A 7,658-nucleotide genomic window follows, 5' to 3' on the forward strand; every position below is an offset into this window, starting at 1 on the left:
TTAGTATTAATTATTAACAAGGCTTACAAGAATATAATTTTTCATCGGAAAGAACGTTAAAAGCAATTCAGCAACACATAGATGCCATGTGTGAGCTCCTAAGCATAACTCAAGGTACAGATGTGTACTGTTGAACTTGGGAAAAAATTTGTCATCCTCTATATATCTTCTATTTAAACAAGTTTAGACCAGTAATTACAGTTCCTTTCAGGATTATATCTCCTACTGGTCTCACAGCTTAATTGCTAATGCTGGAATTTTATCTGCCCAGTACAGCCAGCTGCCCCCTTCCAAAATCACACTTGCCATGACCATCTGGCATAGTCTGCAGACATCTTGAGTAATATAGATTACATATAGCTGTGGGATTTTTTTTTAGAAATTATTTCTTTAAAGTGTAAGAATTTGAGATGGTCATGCACAGATTTTACAATGTCATCTGAGATCTGGTTGCTAGATTGAGTCCTCAACACAATTACATGAAAATACTGAAAACATCTTAAAACCTAACAAAAACCTAAATTTCTATACATAGAAGGACTCTGGTTACCTTTATACTTTGCAGCTTTACGAACTATGGACACTGTTTTCTTTCCAAGCAAAGGAGCCACAATCACTGTAAAGGTGAGAACATGAGATGTAATGCTGCTCGTTCAGAATTACCAAAACACTGCACTGAGGTTTTTGGCTGATTCCTATTTGTATCCAAGAACTGCAGGCTTCAGACCATCCCATGAGACATTAAAGCATCCCACAAAATCCTAAGATAAATCTTGCCACAGAGGTATGAGACTACTGCAATATATTTACACATAATTCTCCATACAACAGAAAACAGAGAAGTTAAATTAATGGGATGTATTGTCCAGCTCCAATATTTGAATTTTACTGTCTGCACAATATATTCGAATTCTGACGACTCACCCGTGTTACAGTAACGTTTCATAGATTCATAGAATGGTTTGTTTTGGAAGGGACCTTTAAAGGCCATCCCATTCCACCCCTGCCATGGGCAGGGACACCTTCCACTATCCCAGGTTGCTCCAAGCATCATCCAACCTGGCCTGGAACATTTCCACAGATGGGGCAGCCTCAATTTCTCTGAGCAATTTTGCAGCTTTCCAGACATATTAAGTGTTTATTACCTGCACTGCTTGGGGAACTCTTTTGGGGAAGTTTTGGTGCTGTTAAAAAGGCTGAAAAAATCCCCGAAGAAATGAGATTGTGTCTTTCTACAAGACAAAAAGCAGTTATGCAAATATTTCATTCATACTCAGAGATCACTCACTAAGTTTCACATAAAGAGGTCCCAAACTGTAAGAATTTTTATTTTACCAATTAAATTGCTAAGATTTTCCTAAGCAAAACTAATGATGCAGAAATACCTGGCAATAACAATTCATGCCAGTTAAAGAGATCTTCAGGAAAAAAAAACCTTTACAATCCTCAGACTTTAGGAATTCTTGCCATTTTAGATCAGAAAAGAGCATTGAAATAGTCTTTGTTTTTAAAGCATGTTAATGAGTCAGAATATTCCAGCTATAATTTAATGCTTAGCAATCTTCAAACAGTATCAAACCACTATTAAAAATTCACCTTCTCTGATACACCAATTAACCACAACCAAGCAGCCTGGGAGATTTCAGAATGGAATAAACACATCCTTCAAGACCAATTAGAAAAGCTTCTGACCATTTTTAAGTTAATGAGTTATGCAGGAAAGACTGTTTCTGCTCACTTTACACTGATTTGTAATTTCCCCCCCCTTGCTACTGCCTTTTTGCCAACAACTCCTTTCACTCCTTTCTTCAGTTCCCTTTACCCACCCCTTTCACTTTTGCATGCTGAAACTGTTCAGATACACACCAAATCCCCTACCCTCCAGAAAAAAAACCCACCAAAACCACAAAAACCACAGTTTTATGAGAAGTAGCAGACAGGCAAGCTGCTGTTGTGACAAACACAAAATAAGTTCTCTTTCAGAGAACCTGGCTGACCATGACAGGGTCTATCTTTGCAGCTTGGAGACCAATACCATCTATCATAGCTTTCTAGATAATCCCATTTCTCCTCTACTCACTATTTTTCAGACACTGCCAAGTTTGATGGCTCCTGTCAGGGATACAACCCTCTAACCTATTTCCATCTCTGCAGTAGCCCAGTACAGTAACTATTGACCAGGCACCAAAACGTCTTCCTGTAAAGCTCAGCACATCAGGACAGAAGCATTTTTTGGATGGCAGTAAGAAATGCAACAGAATTATGAAGTGGTCCCCACGATGCCTAAGAACAAGAGCAATAAAAAAAAAAAAAAAAAAAAAAACAAAAAAAAAAAAAAACAACAACAACATCTCAAGGTCTTTAGGCAGCTTCAACATAAATTATCTGACTTGCTCACTGTTTACTCAGCTGGATGAACAAACACAGCATCTCTTTTGGTCCTCCTGCTCTGTTCTAGTGCCTTCCCCTTCCACAATAAGGACCTGAATCAAGCAGCAGTGCAGTGACTTCAGAATGGTCCTTCTGGGTTCCACTGAAGCCTGAAGAGACCTGCACACAGCAGAAGTGACCAATCTCAACAGATTTACTGCAGGCAAAGAAGGCCCCTCACAGGGAAGGCAAGCAGCTGAAAAAACAAGTGATGATGCTATGTTTTCTGCTCCAGTTCCTCTTCCACAACATTTCCGTGGGAGTCAGTCATCAATAAAAGCCTAATTCTGAAGAGCACAATCTGCTTCCTTCATGTCCCACCTACGGTACAGTTGTTCTGCTCACAGCTGAAGAAGGGATTTTTCAAAACCTTCATGGTGAGGCAGAGTATTTCAAGCAGAAGAATTCCGATGTGAGTGAGCCCGGATGTTGTAGTGCTTCCCCAAACTGCTCAACAAGGGATGCTGTTGTCTTTGACAGCTCACACTACACAGTTTGTCACATTTTAATAAATGCTCTGAAAGGAGATGACAGAAAAATGAAAACCTAAATTCTATAAATGAGACTGAGGTGTACTGATCGTGTTTCTCAGTGCCATCTCAGAAAACTAACACATTTTCATACGCTCTATAATCTCTAAACTCCAGGTTTGCTAATTTCTGCTAATTTCTGATCACCAAATCTAGTAATTTTGTTAAGCAGATGCCCACTTACTAATCTCAAAATACCTTACTTCAAGTGAACTACTAGTCACCTTCACAGGTCGCCTTCAAAGCCATGTCCTGAACTGGAACTACTGACTCACAGGAGGACAAAATCAAGGAGGACAACCTCGCTCAAGATGCTTTTCCCTACAGTTGTAAGAGATCAAAAATAATTTACACAAAAATGCCACTCGAACCTTTCACCTCACAACAGAAACTTCTGATACAAAGGGCTCTAAAAAATATTAAAAAGTTACATGATAGCCTTGAACACCAATAAGTAAATACAGGCTTGTGGCAAACTAGATCCCAAAATTATTATATTTCCACCCAACATGTATTGGCCTTTCCATTAGCACATACCCTTAGTGACACAGCTAATCTAAATGAAGCTTTTTGTCCTCTATTCCCTCAGTCACCATGCTCTGGCAGGGCAGGGCAGCAGGTCAAACCTCTTGAGGAAGCTTTTGCTGAATCCTTCATGTGAAATGCCTTTCTCTTAAGGCATTTCACAAGTTCAGAGAGCTCCTGTTTAACTTTTACAGTTAAAAAAACATTTAGAGCATATAAAGACCTCTTTGTCCAATTTACAAAAAAGGCAATTTATGCAACAAAACATATCTCTAGTCTATTAACACAAAATCCCACAAGATCAATTCGGGACTCCTCAATTTGTTCATTTTTAGTGCAGGCAATTACACACCCATGCTAAAACATGATGCTTGTGGCCAAATCTCCCTGAAGGTTCAAAAGCCTCTCTACCTATAAAATTTATCAAGAGTTAACAAAATTTAAAGCTATAAAAACTATAAAGATCACTTTTCTGTCTAAATTCCTACGTAACAAGTTATTAAATAAATGTTGCACCAAGCCTACCAATCTGAGAGCAGAATGACAGCATCAGTTTCACAAAAACATTCTGTCACAGTGAGGGGGAGAGGTGGTGTGCAGGCAATTATGAAAAAATGTAATCATGAAGAAAGGTACCTCTATCCTTTCTCTTACAATCCAACACCCCAAGAAAAGGTCAGCACTCAAATACAGCTAGTGTTTTTTGGAGTACATGCAGAAATAAATTCTTTAATCCAATTAGTAAACACTGTCAGAAGGGAAGAAGGCTGGGTCAGGCACACCTTGCAATTTCTGTGTAAAACACCTGTTACAAAACTACTACAGGTAAGTAACACATTTTTCAAAAGTTTCAAGAAGTGAAAATTCAAATACTATCTCCACTCTCTGCAGTGGGCAGGTATTTCTGTAAAGGTTTTGTTTGCTCTCACCAATGAGATTCCTGCTGCCAGCCAGGACAGGTGTGCTGGAACTATAAAATGAGAACAACAAACTGAACTTTAAACAAGAATATCAAAGGGATATGGAGCTTAAAAATAAAGACAAATCAAGAATGAGCACAACTCACACTGAGACCTGCCTTCACAGATTAGGAACAGACAGCACATCAGAACCAACATTGCTGGTTTGACATTATCTTCTTCCAGTGGCCAAAAAGGGACTTTTATTACCACAAAAACAGAAATGGTTTTCAAAAACAGTTTTACACCAACTCCCTGATAATCTATGATGGATTATAGTGCTGGAAATTTTGTTCAATATGAGAATTCTTTGATGACTTTGTCTTTTTCCTCTATTTATTAAAATAAAAACCACTCAGCACACCTACCTCAAAAATCAATTTATAGTAATTCATTGTTTCTAATTGAAATGGACAGGTGGGTTGGATATGACACAAGTCAGGCTAAATGTAGCCTGATTTAATAAATCAAGTAGCTTCAATATGGAAAGGATGCTAAGATTACTGTTACACACAAGTATTTCCTCCCTATTTCACTATCAGACCTAAGTAACACCTGCCTAAAGGCCACAGTAATGTTGCAAAAAGATAATTCAAGCACCATTTAAGCTTCAAACAGATGCTCAGATGTTTGTTAAAAGGCCTGCATTTGTTTCAGTATTGGTATATTTTGCTATATGTAAAAGCTTATACAACTATTTTGGTATCTGTGCTCTTCCACAGTTTGGGCATTAACCCTATTTTTGCAACAGGATTATTATTGTCTCTGCTTTTTTTTTCAACAGGATTATTATTGTCTCTGCTTCTGAAGTTCCTCACAGCTGAAGACCTAACTACAACATAAAAAAGCATGTTATGCAGAAAGACAAATCTGCTCTGTATGGGTAATAATTTTATACTATATTACAATCATAATTTATATTAAAAATATTACATTAATATGTTATATAAAATATATCACCTATCTTCAGGATCCACTGCAAATTCAGTTTTACTTGCCAGAGTGTGGGATTATTTGGAGGTGGTATAGACTTTCCACTCTAGAGAATACACTTTGAAAAATACTGTTAAAATCATTAATCATCTACTGTGGCATCAGTTCAGCAGCTACCAAACATGATTTCTTGCTTTTAGTAACTTTTGTCAGTCATCAGCATGTTAAAAACATCCTAAGGTCTTAAAAACACAGCATGTCAGAAAATGCCAGAGGACAGGTTTGGATTAGATACCAGGAATTAGGAATTGCTGGTTGGGAGGGTGGGCAGGCCCTGGCCCAGGGTGCCCAGAGCAGCTGTGGCTGCCCCTGGATCCCTGGCAGTGTCCAAGGCCAGGCTGGATGGGGCTTGGAGCAGCCTGGGACAGTGGGAGCTGTCCCTGCCCATGGCAGGGGATGGGACAGGATGATCCTTAATGTTCTTTCCCACCTAAACCAGTCTGGGATTCTATGATCTCCAAATCTTCCTTTTAATCAGATAAAATCACTGGAAGGAAGCACCAGATCCATCTGAGTTTAGCAGTAATGTGCCACAAGTACTTTTTTTATTGATTTAGCAGGAAATAGGAGGGATTAGAAGCTCTGCTAGCAAAACATCAGCACGGGACTGTGAGAGGAGGAGCTGAGGGATGCTCCAGCCAGGTGACGGTGCTGAGCTGGGTCCATCATTCCCCGGGCTGTCCACGGGCCTCTGCTGATGCAGCAGCAGTGGAAAGAGAAAACAGCCCATGGAAATGACAGCAGGAGGCCTCCCAAACTCCTGGCAATCCAAGGAGAAATGGCAATTTTCTAGTCGGCCCAGCTGGAGCACCCAGAACGCTTTTCAGTTGGGAATTGACACAATGTGGGATTACACAACCCTGCATTGGGACACGGGACCCAACCACCCGGGAGCCTCCTTCCACCCCCCTGCACTCCAAAAGTGACCCCTGATGGAAATATCAACAGCTTCCTTATTTCTGCAAACACCTACAATGATTAAAAATGCAGCCCAGCACGTTATCCCTCAGCACAGGCAAGGGAAAAAATTAGATTACGGCCCCACAAACTCCCAGCACAGATTAAAAAGAATAAATAAATAAATAAACAAACAGTGCTTGGCATGAAGGCGTATGAGGTAATGCAAAGCCCGGCAGCTCAGGTGAGATACCAGTTCAATTTTAAACTAAAGTATGTTTCACTTTTGATATATATTATCATTCATAAGTATAAAAACAGTGTGGTAGGAGTGAGAAGGCAAAGTGAGCCCCAGGAGATCTGAGATCCTGCAGAGGAATGAAAAGACTCCATCAAGAACAGGACGGAAAATAAATCAATTTATCATCTAGCCATGAACAATAAATATCATTATGAGCACATAAGAAAAAAACAGCTTTTTTATCTGGCTTTTCAGTCCTGGACGAATTTAAAGGGACACAGGGACATCCCAGGGACCCCAAGGGATTACAGGATCCCTGTAAGGAAACACTCATGATCTGGGTAAAGGGACACAGGCACATTCTGGGAACCCTGGCAGGAATCCCTGGATCCCTAAGGGACACAAGGACATCCAGGGGACCCAGCGCGGGATTGGTTCCTGGATCCCGAAGGGACACAGGTACAACCCAGGAACCCTGTGAGGGATCCCGGGAGATGCCCCAGCCCGGGCGGGGACACGGCGGATGCCGGTGCCCCGGCAACTCTCCTCAGCGCCGGTGTCGAATTACGCAAGGCATCCCTCCGTCTATCGCGACACAGGCCCGCGCCACGAGGGGACGGTGACGTCGGGGCAACCGGGGGATCTCGGGGGCCCCCTTCGGAGCTGGCGGCCGCTGGGTTCACCCGTCGCCCATGCCCTTCGAAGGCACCGCCGAGGGCGCGCTTACCGTCCGTGCCCTGGGCCCGAGGTCGGTGGCGGGGTCGGTACGGGGGTGCCTCGGCCCGCGCCGCTCCCGGGTCCCCTCACGGCCCCTCACGGTCCCCGCCCGCCTCCACGTCGCCGGCGCTGCCCCACTGCGCGTGCGCGAGGCCCGCGCGGGGCGGGGCGCGGGGCATCACGGGAGTTGTAGTTCGTGACGGGAGGGGCGGCCATGACACCTCCCGTGTCAGCCTGGGAGATCCCCCAGCATGGGCAGCAGGGCAGGGGGGATCCTGCCCCTGTGCCCCTGGGCTCAGGTGAGAGCCCACCTGCAGAGCTGCCCCAGCCCTGGCTCCAGCAGCACAAGGAGCTGGAGCTGCTGCA

The 7,658-nt window shown here is 42.6% G+C and overlaps 1 protein-coding gene across 11 annotated transcripts in view; it reads right to left on the reverse strand.

Moving 5' to 3' along the window:
- Positions 1 to 7,436, reverse strand: part of DYM (dymeclin) — a 209,547-nt gene extending 202,111 nt beyond the window's left edge. For 10 of the 11 annotated variants that reach the window (XM_054652442.2, XM_054652441.2, XM_077171383.1 and 7 more), the window contains exon 1: positions 7,303 to 7,436. The gene's annotated coding sequence lies outside the window, so the exon portion shown is untranslated. Of the gene's footprint in view, positions 1 to 550; positions 617 to 7,302 lie in introns of all 11 variants that reach the window. The other variant, XM_077171379.1, reaches the window with a different exon arrangement.
- Between the last annotated feature and the right edge of the window lie 222 nt (positions 7,437 to 7,658).

The sequence above is a fragment of the Agelaius phoeniceus genome, chromosome Z (assembly GCF_051311805.1).
Source record: "Agelaius phoeniceus isolate bAgePho1 chromosome Z, bAgePho1.hap1, whole genome shotgun sequence".
Classification (NCBI taxonomy): Eukaryota; Metazoa; Chordata; class Aves; order Passeriformes; family Icteridae; genus Agelaius; species Agelaius phoeniceus.